We start from the raw sequence: 11260 nt of genomic DNA, 5'->3' as shown, positions 1-11260 counted from the left end.
TCCGAAACTATGGCACCATTTTGTCACATGACCAACCTAACCGATGACGCGATCTACGGTATGTCACACCGCGCCACCAACTCAGTTTCGGAAACCGAAACTATGGCACCATTTCGTCACATGACCAACCTAACCGATGACGCTATCTCCGGTATGTCACACCACGCCACCAACTCAGTTTCGGGAATCCGAAACTATGGCACCATTTCGTCACATGACCAACCTAACCGATGACGCGATCTCTGGTATGTCACACTGCGCCAATTCAGTTTTGGGAATCCGAAACTATGGCACCATTTCGTCACAGGACCAACCTAACCGATGACGCGATCTCCGATATGTCACACTGCGCCACCAACTCAGTTTTGGGAATACGAAACTATGGCACCATTTCGTAACATGACCATCCTAACCAATGACGCGATCTCGGGTATGTCACACCAGGCCACCAAATCAGTTTTGAGAATCCGAAACTATGGCACCATTTGTCACATGACAAACCTGAACGATGACGCGATCTCCGGTATGTCACACCGTGCCAACTCAGTTTTGGGAATCCGAAACCATGGCACCATTTCGTCACATGACCAACCTAGCCGATGACGCGATCTCTGGTATGTCACACTGCGCCACCAACTCAGTTTCGGGAATCCAAAACTATGGCACCATTTCGTCACATGACCAACCTAACCGATGACGCGATCTACGGTATGTCACACTGCACCACCAACTTACTTTTCGGAATCCGAAACTATGGCACCATTTCGTCACATGACCAACCTAAGCGGTGACGCGATCTCCGGTATGTCACACTGCGCCAACTCAGTTTTGGGAATTCGAAACTATGGCACCATTTTGTCACATGTATTGCCTACCCGATGACGCGATTTATGGTGTGTCACACTGCACCACCAACTCAGTTTTGGGAATCCGAAACTATGGCACCATTTCGTCACATGACCAACCTAACCGGTGACGCGATCTCCGGTATGTCACACCACGCCAACTCAGTTTTGGGAATCCAAAACTATGGCACTATTTCGTCACGTGACTTACCTAACCAATGACGCGATCTCCATTATGTCACACCGCGCCAATTCAGTTTTGGGAATCCGAAACTATGGCACCATTTCGTCACATGACCAACCTAACCGATGACGCGATCTCCGGTATGTCACACTGCGCCACCAACTCAGTTTTGGGAATTCGAAACTATGGCACCATTTCGTCACATGTCCAACCTAACCGATGACGCGATCTCCGGTATGTCACACCGTGCCACCAACTCAGTTTTGGGAATGCGAAACTATGGCACCATTTCGTCACATGAACAACCTAACCGATGACGCGATCTCGGGTATGTCACACTGTGCCACCAACTCAGTTTTGGGAATCCGAAACTATGGCACCATTTCGTCACGCGACCAACCTCACCGATGACGCGATCTCTAGTATGTCACACCGCGCCAATTCAGTTTTGGGAATCCAAAACTATGGCACCATTTCGTCACATGACCAACCTAACCAATGACGCGATCTCCGGTATGACACACCACGCCACTAACTCAGTTTCGGGAATCCGAAACTATGGCACCATTTCGTCACATGACCAACCTAACCGATGACGCGATCTACGGTATCTCACACTGCACCAGCAACTTAGTTTTGGGAATCCGAAACTATGGCACCATTTCGTGACATGACCAACCTAACCGATGTACGCGATCTCGGTATGTCACACCGCGCCACCAACTCAGTTTTGGGAATCCTGAACTATGGCACAATTTCTCACATGATCAACCTAACCGATGACGCGTTCTCCGGTGTGTCACACCGCGCCACCAACTCAATTTGAGAATCCAAAACTATGGCACCATTTCGTCACATGGCTTACATAACCGATGGCGCGATCTCCATTATGTCACACCGCGCCAATTCAGTTTTGGAAATCCGAAACTATGGCACCATTTTGTCACATGGCCAACCTAACCGATGACGCGATCTACGGTATGTCACACCGCGCCACCAACTCAGTTTCGGAAACCGAAACTATGGCACCATTTCGTCACATGACCAACCTAACCGATGACGCTATCTCCGGTATGTCACACCACGCCACCAACTCAGTTTCGGGAATCCGAAACTATGGCACCATTTCGTCACATGACCAACCTAACCGATGACGCTATCTCCGGTATGTCACACCACGCCACCAACTCAGTTTCGGGAATCCGAAACTATGGCACCATTTCGTCACAGGACCAACCTAACCGATGACGCGATCTCCGATATGTCACACTGCGCCACCAACTCAGTTTTGGGAATACGAAACTATGGCACCATTTCGTAACATGACCATCCTAACCAATGACGCGATCTCGGGTATGTCACACCAGGCCACCAAATCAGTTTTGGGAATCCGAAACTATGGCACCATTTGTCACATGACAAACCTGAACGATGACGCGATCTCCGGTATGTCACACCGTGCCAACTCAGTTTTGGGAATCCGAAACCATGGCACCATTTCGTCACATGACCAACCTAGCCGATGACGCGATCTCTGGTATGTCACACTGCGCCACCAACTCAGTTTCGGGAATCCAAAACTATGGCACCATTTCGTCACATGACCAACCTAACCGATGACGCGATCTACGGTATGTCACACTGCACCACCAACTTACTTTTCGGAATCCGAAACTATGGCACCATTTCGTCACATGACCAACCTAACCGGTGACGCGATCTCCGGTATGTCACACTGCGCCAACTCAGTTTTGGGAATTCGAAACTATGGCACCATTTTGTCACATGTATTGCCTACCCGATGACGCGATTTATGGTGTGTCACACTGCACCACCAACTCAGTTTTGGGAATCCGAAACTATGGCACCATTTCGTCACATGACCAACCTAACCGGTGACGCGATCTCCGGTATGTCACACCGCGCCAACTCAGTTTTGGGAATCCAAAACTATGGCACTATTTCGTCACGTGACTTACCTAACCAATGACGCGATCTCCATTATGTCACACCGCGCCAATTCAGTTTTGGGAATCCGAAACTATGGCACCATTTCGTCACATGACCAACCTAACCGATGACGCGATCTCCGGTATGTCACACTGCGCCACCAACTCAGTTTTGGGAATTCGAAACTATGGCACCATTTCGTAACATGACCATCCTAACCAATGACGCGATCTCGGGTATGTCACACCGCGCCACCAACTCAGTGTTGGGCATCCGAAACTATGGCACCATTTCGTCACATGACCAACCTAACCGATGACGCGACCTACGTTATGTCACACTGCACCACCAACTTAGTTTTCGGAATCCGAAACTATGGCACCATTTCGTCACCAGACCAACCTAACCGGTGACGCGATCTCCGGTATGTCACACCGCGCCAACTCAGTTTTGGGAATCCGAAACTATGGCACCATTTCGTCACATGACTAACCTAACCAATGACGCGATCTCCGGTATGTCACACTGCGGCACCACGTTTTGGGAATCCGAAACTATGGCACCACTTCGTCACATGACTAACCTAACCGATGACGCGATCTACGGTATGTCACATTGCACCACCTACTTAGTTTTGGGAATCCGAAACTATGGCACCATTTCGTCACATGACCAACCTAACCGATGACGCGATCTCTGGTATGTCACACCACGCCACCTACTTACTTTCGGGAATCCGAAACTATGGCATCATTTCGTCACATGACCAACCTAACCGATGACGCGATCTCCGGTATGTCACACCGCGCCACCAACTCAGTTTTGGGAATCCGAAACTATGGCACCATTTCGTCACATGACCAACCTAACCGATGACGTGATCTCTGGTATCTCACACCGCGCCACCAACTTAGTTTTGGGAATCCGTAACTATGGCACCATTTCCTCACATGACTAACCTAACAGGTGACGCGATCTCCGGTATGTCACACCGCGCCACCTACTCAGTTTCAGGAATCCGAAACTATGGCACCATTTGTCACATGACAAACCTAAACGATGACGCGATCTCCGGTATGTCACACTGCACCACCAACTTAGCTTTGGGAATCCGAAACCATGGCACCATTTCGTCACATGACCAACCGATGACGCGATCTCCGGTATGTCACACCGCGCCACCAACTGAGTTTCGGGCATCCAGACTATGGCACCATTTCGTCACATGACCAACCTAACCGATGACGCTATCTCCGGTATGTCACACCACGCCACCAACTCACTTTCGGGAATCCGAAACTATGGCACCATTTCGTCACATGACTAACCTATCCGATGACACGATGTCCGGTATGTCACACTGCACCAATCAGTTTTGGGAATCCGAAACTATGGCACCATTTCGTCACAGGACCAACCTAACCGATGACGCAATCTCCGATATGTCACACTGCGCCACAAACTCAGTTTTGGGAATCCGAAACTATGGCACCATTTCGTAACATGACCATCCTAACCACTGACGCGATCTCGGGTATGTCACACCACGCCACCAACTCAGTTTTGGGAATCCGAAACTATGGCACCATTTGTCACATGACAAACCTAAACGATGACGCGATCTCCGGTATGTCACACTGCACCAACTCAGTTTCGGGAATCCAAAACTATGGCACCATTTCGTCACATGACCAACCTAACCGATGACGCGATCTACGGCATGTCACACCGCGCCACCTACTTAGTTTTGGGAATTCGAAACTATGGCACCATTTTGTCACATGTATTACCTAACCGATGACGCGATGACGCGAAAATGTCACACTGCACCACCAACTCAGTTTTGGGAATCGGAAACTATGGCACCATTTCGTCACATGACCAACCTAACCGGTGACGCGATCTCTGGTATGTCACACCGTGCCAACTCAGTTTTGGGAATCCGAAACTATGGCACCATTTCGTCACATGCCTTACCTAACCGATGGCGCGATCTCCATTATGTCACACCGCGCCAATTCAGTTTTGGAAATCCGAAACTATGGCACCATTTTGTCACATGACCAACCTAACCGATGACACGGTCTACGGTATGTCACACCGCGCCACCTACTTAGTTTTGGGAATCCGAAACTATGGCACCATTTCGTCACGTCTTACCTAACCGATGACGCGATCTCGGGTATGTCACACCGTGCCACCAACTCAGTTTTGGGAATTCGAAACTATGGCACCATTTGTCAAATGCCAAACCTAAACGATGACGCGATCTCCGGTATGTCACACTGCACCACCAACTTAGCTTTGGGAATGCGAAACCATGGCACCATTTCGTCACATGACCAACCTAACCGATGACGCTATCTCCGGTATGTCACACTGTGCCACCAACTCAGTTTCGGGAATCCGAAACTATGGCACCATTTTGTCACATGTATTGCCTAACCGATGACGCGATTTCGTGTATGTCACACTGCACCACGAACTCAGTTTTGGGAATCCGAAACTATGGCACCATTTTGTCACATGTATTGCCTAACCGATGACGCGATTTCGTGTATGTCACACTGCACCACGAACTCAGTTTTGGGAATCCGAAACTATGGCACCGTTTCGTCACATGACCAACCTAACCGGTGACGCGATCTCCGGTATGTCACCCCGTGCCAACTCACTTTTGGGAATCCGAAACTATGGCACCATTTCGTCACATGCCTTACCTAACCAATGACGCGGTCTCCATTAGGTCACACCGCGCCAATTCAGTTTTGGGAATCCGAAACTATGGCACCATTTCGTCACATGACCAACCTAACCGATGACGCGATCTCGGGTATGTCACACTGTGCCACCAACTCAGTTTTGGGAATCCGAAATTATTGCACCATTTGTCACACCAAACCTAAACGATGACGCGATCTCCGGTATGTCACACCGCGCCACCTACTTAGTTTTGGGAATTCGAAACTATGGCACCATTTTGTCACATGTATTGCCTAACCGATGACGCGCTTTTGGGTATGTCACACGGCACCACCAACTCAGTTTTGGGAATCCGAAACTATGGCACCATTTCGTCACATGACTTACCTAACTGGTGACGCGATCTCCATTATGTCACACCGCGCCAATTCAGTTTTGGGAATCCGAAACTATGGCACCATTTCGTCACATGACCAACCTAACCGATGACGCGATCTCCGGTATGTGACACCGCGCCAACTCAGTTTTGGGAATGCGAAACTATGGCACCATTTCGTCACATGACCAACCTAACCGATGACGCGATCTACGGTGTCACACCGCGCCACCTACTTAGTTTTGGGAATCCGAAACTATGGCACCATTTCGTCACATGTCTTACCTAACCGATGACGCGATCACGGGTATGTCACACTGTGCCACCAACTCAGTTTAGGGAATTCGAAACTATGGCACCATTTCGTCACATGACCAACCTAACCAATGATGCGATCTCCGGTATGACACACCACGCCACCAACTCAGTTTCGGGAATCCGAAACTATGGCACCATTTCGTCACATGACCAACCTAACTGATGAAGCGATCTACGGTATGTCACACTGCATCAGCAACTTAGTTTTGGGAATCCGAAACTATGGCACCATTTCGTCACATGACCAACCTAACCGATGTACACGATCTCGCTATGTCACACCGCGCCACCAACTCAGTTTTGGGAATCCGGAACTATGGCACAATTTCTCACATCACCAACCTAACCGATGACGCTATCTCCAGTATGTCACACCGCGCCACCAACTCAGTTTTGGGAATCCGAAACTATGGCACCATTTCGTCACACGACCAACCTAACTGATGACGCGATCTCCGTTATGTCACACCATGCCACCTTAGCTTTGGGAATCCGAAACTATGGCACCATTTTGTCACATGTATTGCCTAACCGATGACGCGATCTCGGGTATGTCACACTGCCCCAACTCAGTTTTAGGAATCCGAAACTATGGCACCATTTCGTCACATGACCAACCTAACCGATGACGCGATCTCCGGTATGTCACCGCGTCACCAACTTAGTTTTGGAAATCCGAAACTATGGCACCATTTCGTCACATGACTTACCTAACTGATGACGCGATCTCGGGTATGTCACACCACGCCAATTCAGTTTTGGGAATCCGAAACCATGGAACATTTCGTCACATCACGAACCTAACCGATGACACGATCTCCGGTATGTCACACCATGCCACGAACTCAGTTTCGGGAATCCGAAACTACGGCACCATTTCGTCACATGACCAACCTAACCGATGACGCGATCTACGGTATGTCACACTGCACCGCCAACTTAGTTTTGGGAATCCGAAACTATGGCACCATTTCCTCACATAACTAACCTAACCGGTGACGCGATCTCCGGTATGTCACACCGCGCCACCTACTCAGTTTCGGGAATCCGAAACTATGGCACCAATTGTCAGATGACAAACATAAACGATGACGCGATCTCCGGTATGTCACACTGCACCACCAACTTAGCTTTGGGAATCCGAAACCATGGCACCATTTCGTCACATGAGCAACCTAACCGATGACGCGATCTCCGGTATGTCACACTGCGCCACCAACTCAGTTTCGGGAATCCGAAACTATGGCACCATTTCGTCACATGACCAACCTAACCGATGACGCTATCTCCGGTACGTCACACCGCGCCACCAACTCAGTTTCGGGAATCCGAAACTATGGCACCATTTCGTCACATGACCAACCTAACCGATGACGCGATCTCCGGTATGTCACACTGCGCCAATTCAGTTTTGGGAATCCGAAACTATGGCACCATTTCGTCACAGGACCAACCTAACCGATGACGCGATCTCCGATATGTCACACTGCGCCACGAACTCAGTTTTGGGAATCCGAAACTATGGCACCATTTCGTAACATGACCATCCTAACCAATGACGCAATCTCGGGTATGTCACACCACGCCACCAACTCAGTTTTGGGAATCCGAAACTATGGCACCATTTGTCACAGGAAAAACCTAAACGATGACGCGATCTCCGGTATGTCACACTGCACCAACTTAGCTTTGGGAATCCGAAACCATGGCACCATTTCGTCACATGACCAACCTAGCCGATGACGCGATCTCTGGTATGTCACACCGCGCCACCAACTCAGTTTCGGGAATCCAAAACTATGGCACCATTTCGTCACATGACCAACCTAACCGATGACGCGATCTACGGCATGTCACACTGCACCAACTTACTTTTCGGAATCCGAAACTATGGCACGATTTCGTCACATGACTAACCTAACCGGTGACGCGATCTCCGGTATGTCACACCGCGCCACCTACTCAGTTTCGGGAATCCGAAACTATGGCACCATTTGTCACAGGACAAACCTAAACGATGACGCGATCTCCGGTATGTCACACTGCACCACCAACTTGGCTTTGGGAATCCGAAACCATGGCACCATTTCGTCACATGACCAACCTAGCCGATGACGCGATCTCTGGTATGTCACACCGCGCCACCAACACAGTTTCGGGAATCCGAAACTATGGCACCATTTCGTCACATGACAAACCTAACCGATGACGCTATCTCCGGTATGTCACACCGCGCCACCAACTCAGTTTCGGGAATCCGAAACTATGGCACCATTTCGTCACATGACCAACCTAACCGATGACGCGATCTCCGGTATGTCACACTGCGCCAATTCAGTTTTGGGAATCCGAAACTATGGCACCATTTCGTCACAGGACCAACCTAACCGATGACGCGATCTCCGATATGTCACACTGCGCCACCAACTGTTTTGGGAATCCAAAACTATGGCACCATTTCGTAACATGACCATCCTAACCAATGACGCGATCTCGGGTATGTCACACCACGCCACCAACTCAGTTTTGGGAATCCGAAACTATGGCACCATTTGTCACAGGAAAAACCTAAACGATGACGCGATCTCCGGTATGTCACACTGCACCAACTTAGCTTTGGGAATCCGAAACCATGGCACCATTTCGTCACATGACCAACCTAGCCGATGACGCGATCTCTGGTATGTCACACCGCGCCACCAACTCAGTTTCGGGAATCCAAAACTATGGCACCATTTCGTCACATGACCAACCTAACCGATGACGCGATCTACGGCATGTCACACTGCACCAACTTACTTTTCGGAATCCGAAACTATGGCACGATTTCGTCACATGACTAACCTAACCGGTGACGCGATCTCCGGTATGTCACACCGCGCCACCTACTCAGTTTCGGGAATCCGAAACTATGGCACCATTTGTCACATGACAAACCTAAACGATGACGCGATCTCCGGTATGTCACACTGCACCACCAACTTGGCTTTGGGAATCCGAAACCATGGCACCATTTCGTCACATGACCAACCTAGCCGATGACGCGATCTCTGGTATGTCACACCGCGCCACCAACACAGTTTCGGGAATCCGAAACTATGGCACCATTTCGTCACATGACAAACCTAACCGATGACGCTATCTCCGGTATGTCACACCGCGCCACCAACTCAGTTTCGGGAATCCGAAACTATGGCACCATTTCGTCACATGACCAACCTAACCGATGACGCGATCTCCGGTATGTCACACTGCGCCAATTCAGTTTTGGGAATCCGAAACTATGGCACCATTTCGTCACAGGACCAACCTAACCGATGACGCGATCTCCGATATGTCACACTGCGCCACCAACTCAGTTTTGGGAATCCAAAACTATGGCACCATTTCGTAACATGACCATCCTAACCAATGACGCGATCTCGGGTATGTCACACCACGCCACCAACTCAGTTTTGGGAATCCGAAACTATGGCACCATTTGTCACATGACAAACCTAAACGATGACGCGATCTCCGGTATGTCACACTGCACCAACTTAGCTTTGGGAATCCGAAACCATGGCACCATTTCGTCACATGACCAACCTAGCCGATGACGCGATCTCTGGTATGTCACACTGCGCCACCAACTCAGTTTCGGGAATCCAAAACTACGGCACCATTTCGTCACATGACCAACCTAACCGATGACGCGATCTACGGTATGTCACACTGCATCACCAACTTACTTTTCGGAATCCGAAACTATGGCACCATTTCGTCACATGACCAACCTAACCGGTGACGCGATCTCCGATATGTCACACTGCGCCAACTCAGTTTTGGGAATTCGAAACTATGGCACCATTTTGTCACAAGTATTGCCTACTCGATGACGCGATTTATGGTGTGTCACACTACACCACCAACTCAGTTTTGGTAATCCGAAACTATGGCACCATTTCGTCACATGACCAACCTAACCGGTGACGCGATCTCCGGTATGTCACACCGCGCCAACTCAGTTTTGGGATTCGAAACTATGGCACAATTTTGTCACATGTATTGCCTAACCGATGACGCGATTTCGGGTATGTCACACTGCACAACCAACTCAGTTTTGGGAATCCGAAACTATGGCACCATTTCGTCACATGACCAACCTAACCGGTGACGCGATCCCCGGTGTGTCACACCGTGCCAACTCAGTTTTGGGAATCCGAAACTATGGCACCATTTCGTCACATGACTTACCTAACCAATGACGCGATCTCCATTATGTCACACCGCGCCAATTCAGTTTTGGGAATCCGAAACTATGGCACCATTTCGTCACATGACCATCCTAACCAATGACGCGATCTCGGGTATGTCACACCGCGCCACCAACTCAGTTTTGGGCATCCGAAACTATGGCTCCATTTCGTCACATGACCAACCTAACCGATGACGCGATCTACGGTATGTCACACTGCACCACCAACTTACTTTTCGGAATCCGAAACTATGGCACCATTTCGTCACATGACTAACCTAACCGGTGACGCGATCTCCGGTATGTCACACCGCGCCACCAACTCAGTTTTGGGAATCCGAAACTATGGCACCATTTGTCACATGACCAACCTAACCGATGACGCGACCTACGTTATGTCACACCACATCGCCAACTTGGGTTTGGGAATCCGAAACCATGGCACCATTTTGTCACATGACTAGCCTATCCGATGACGCGATCTCCGATGTCACACCGCGCCATCTACTTAGTTTTGGGAATCCGTAACTATGGCACCATTTCGTCACATGACCAACCTAACCGATGACGCGATCTCCGGTATGTCACACCGCGCCACCAACTTAGTTTTGGGAACCCGAAACTATGGCACCATTTTGTCACATGAG

Source organism: Dermacentor albipictus, chromosome 8 (genome assembly GCF_038994185.2).
Source record: "Dermacentor albipictus isolate Rhodes 1998 colony chromosome 8, USDA_Dalb.pri_finalv2, whole genome shotgun sequence".
NCBI classification, from domain to species: domain Eukaryota; kingdom Metazoa; phylum Arthropoda; class Arachnida; order Ixodida; family Ixodidae; genus Dermacentor; species Dermacentor albipictus.
This window is presented reverse-complemented; position numbering follows the sequence as displayed.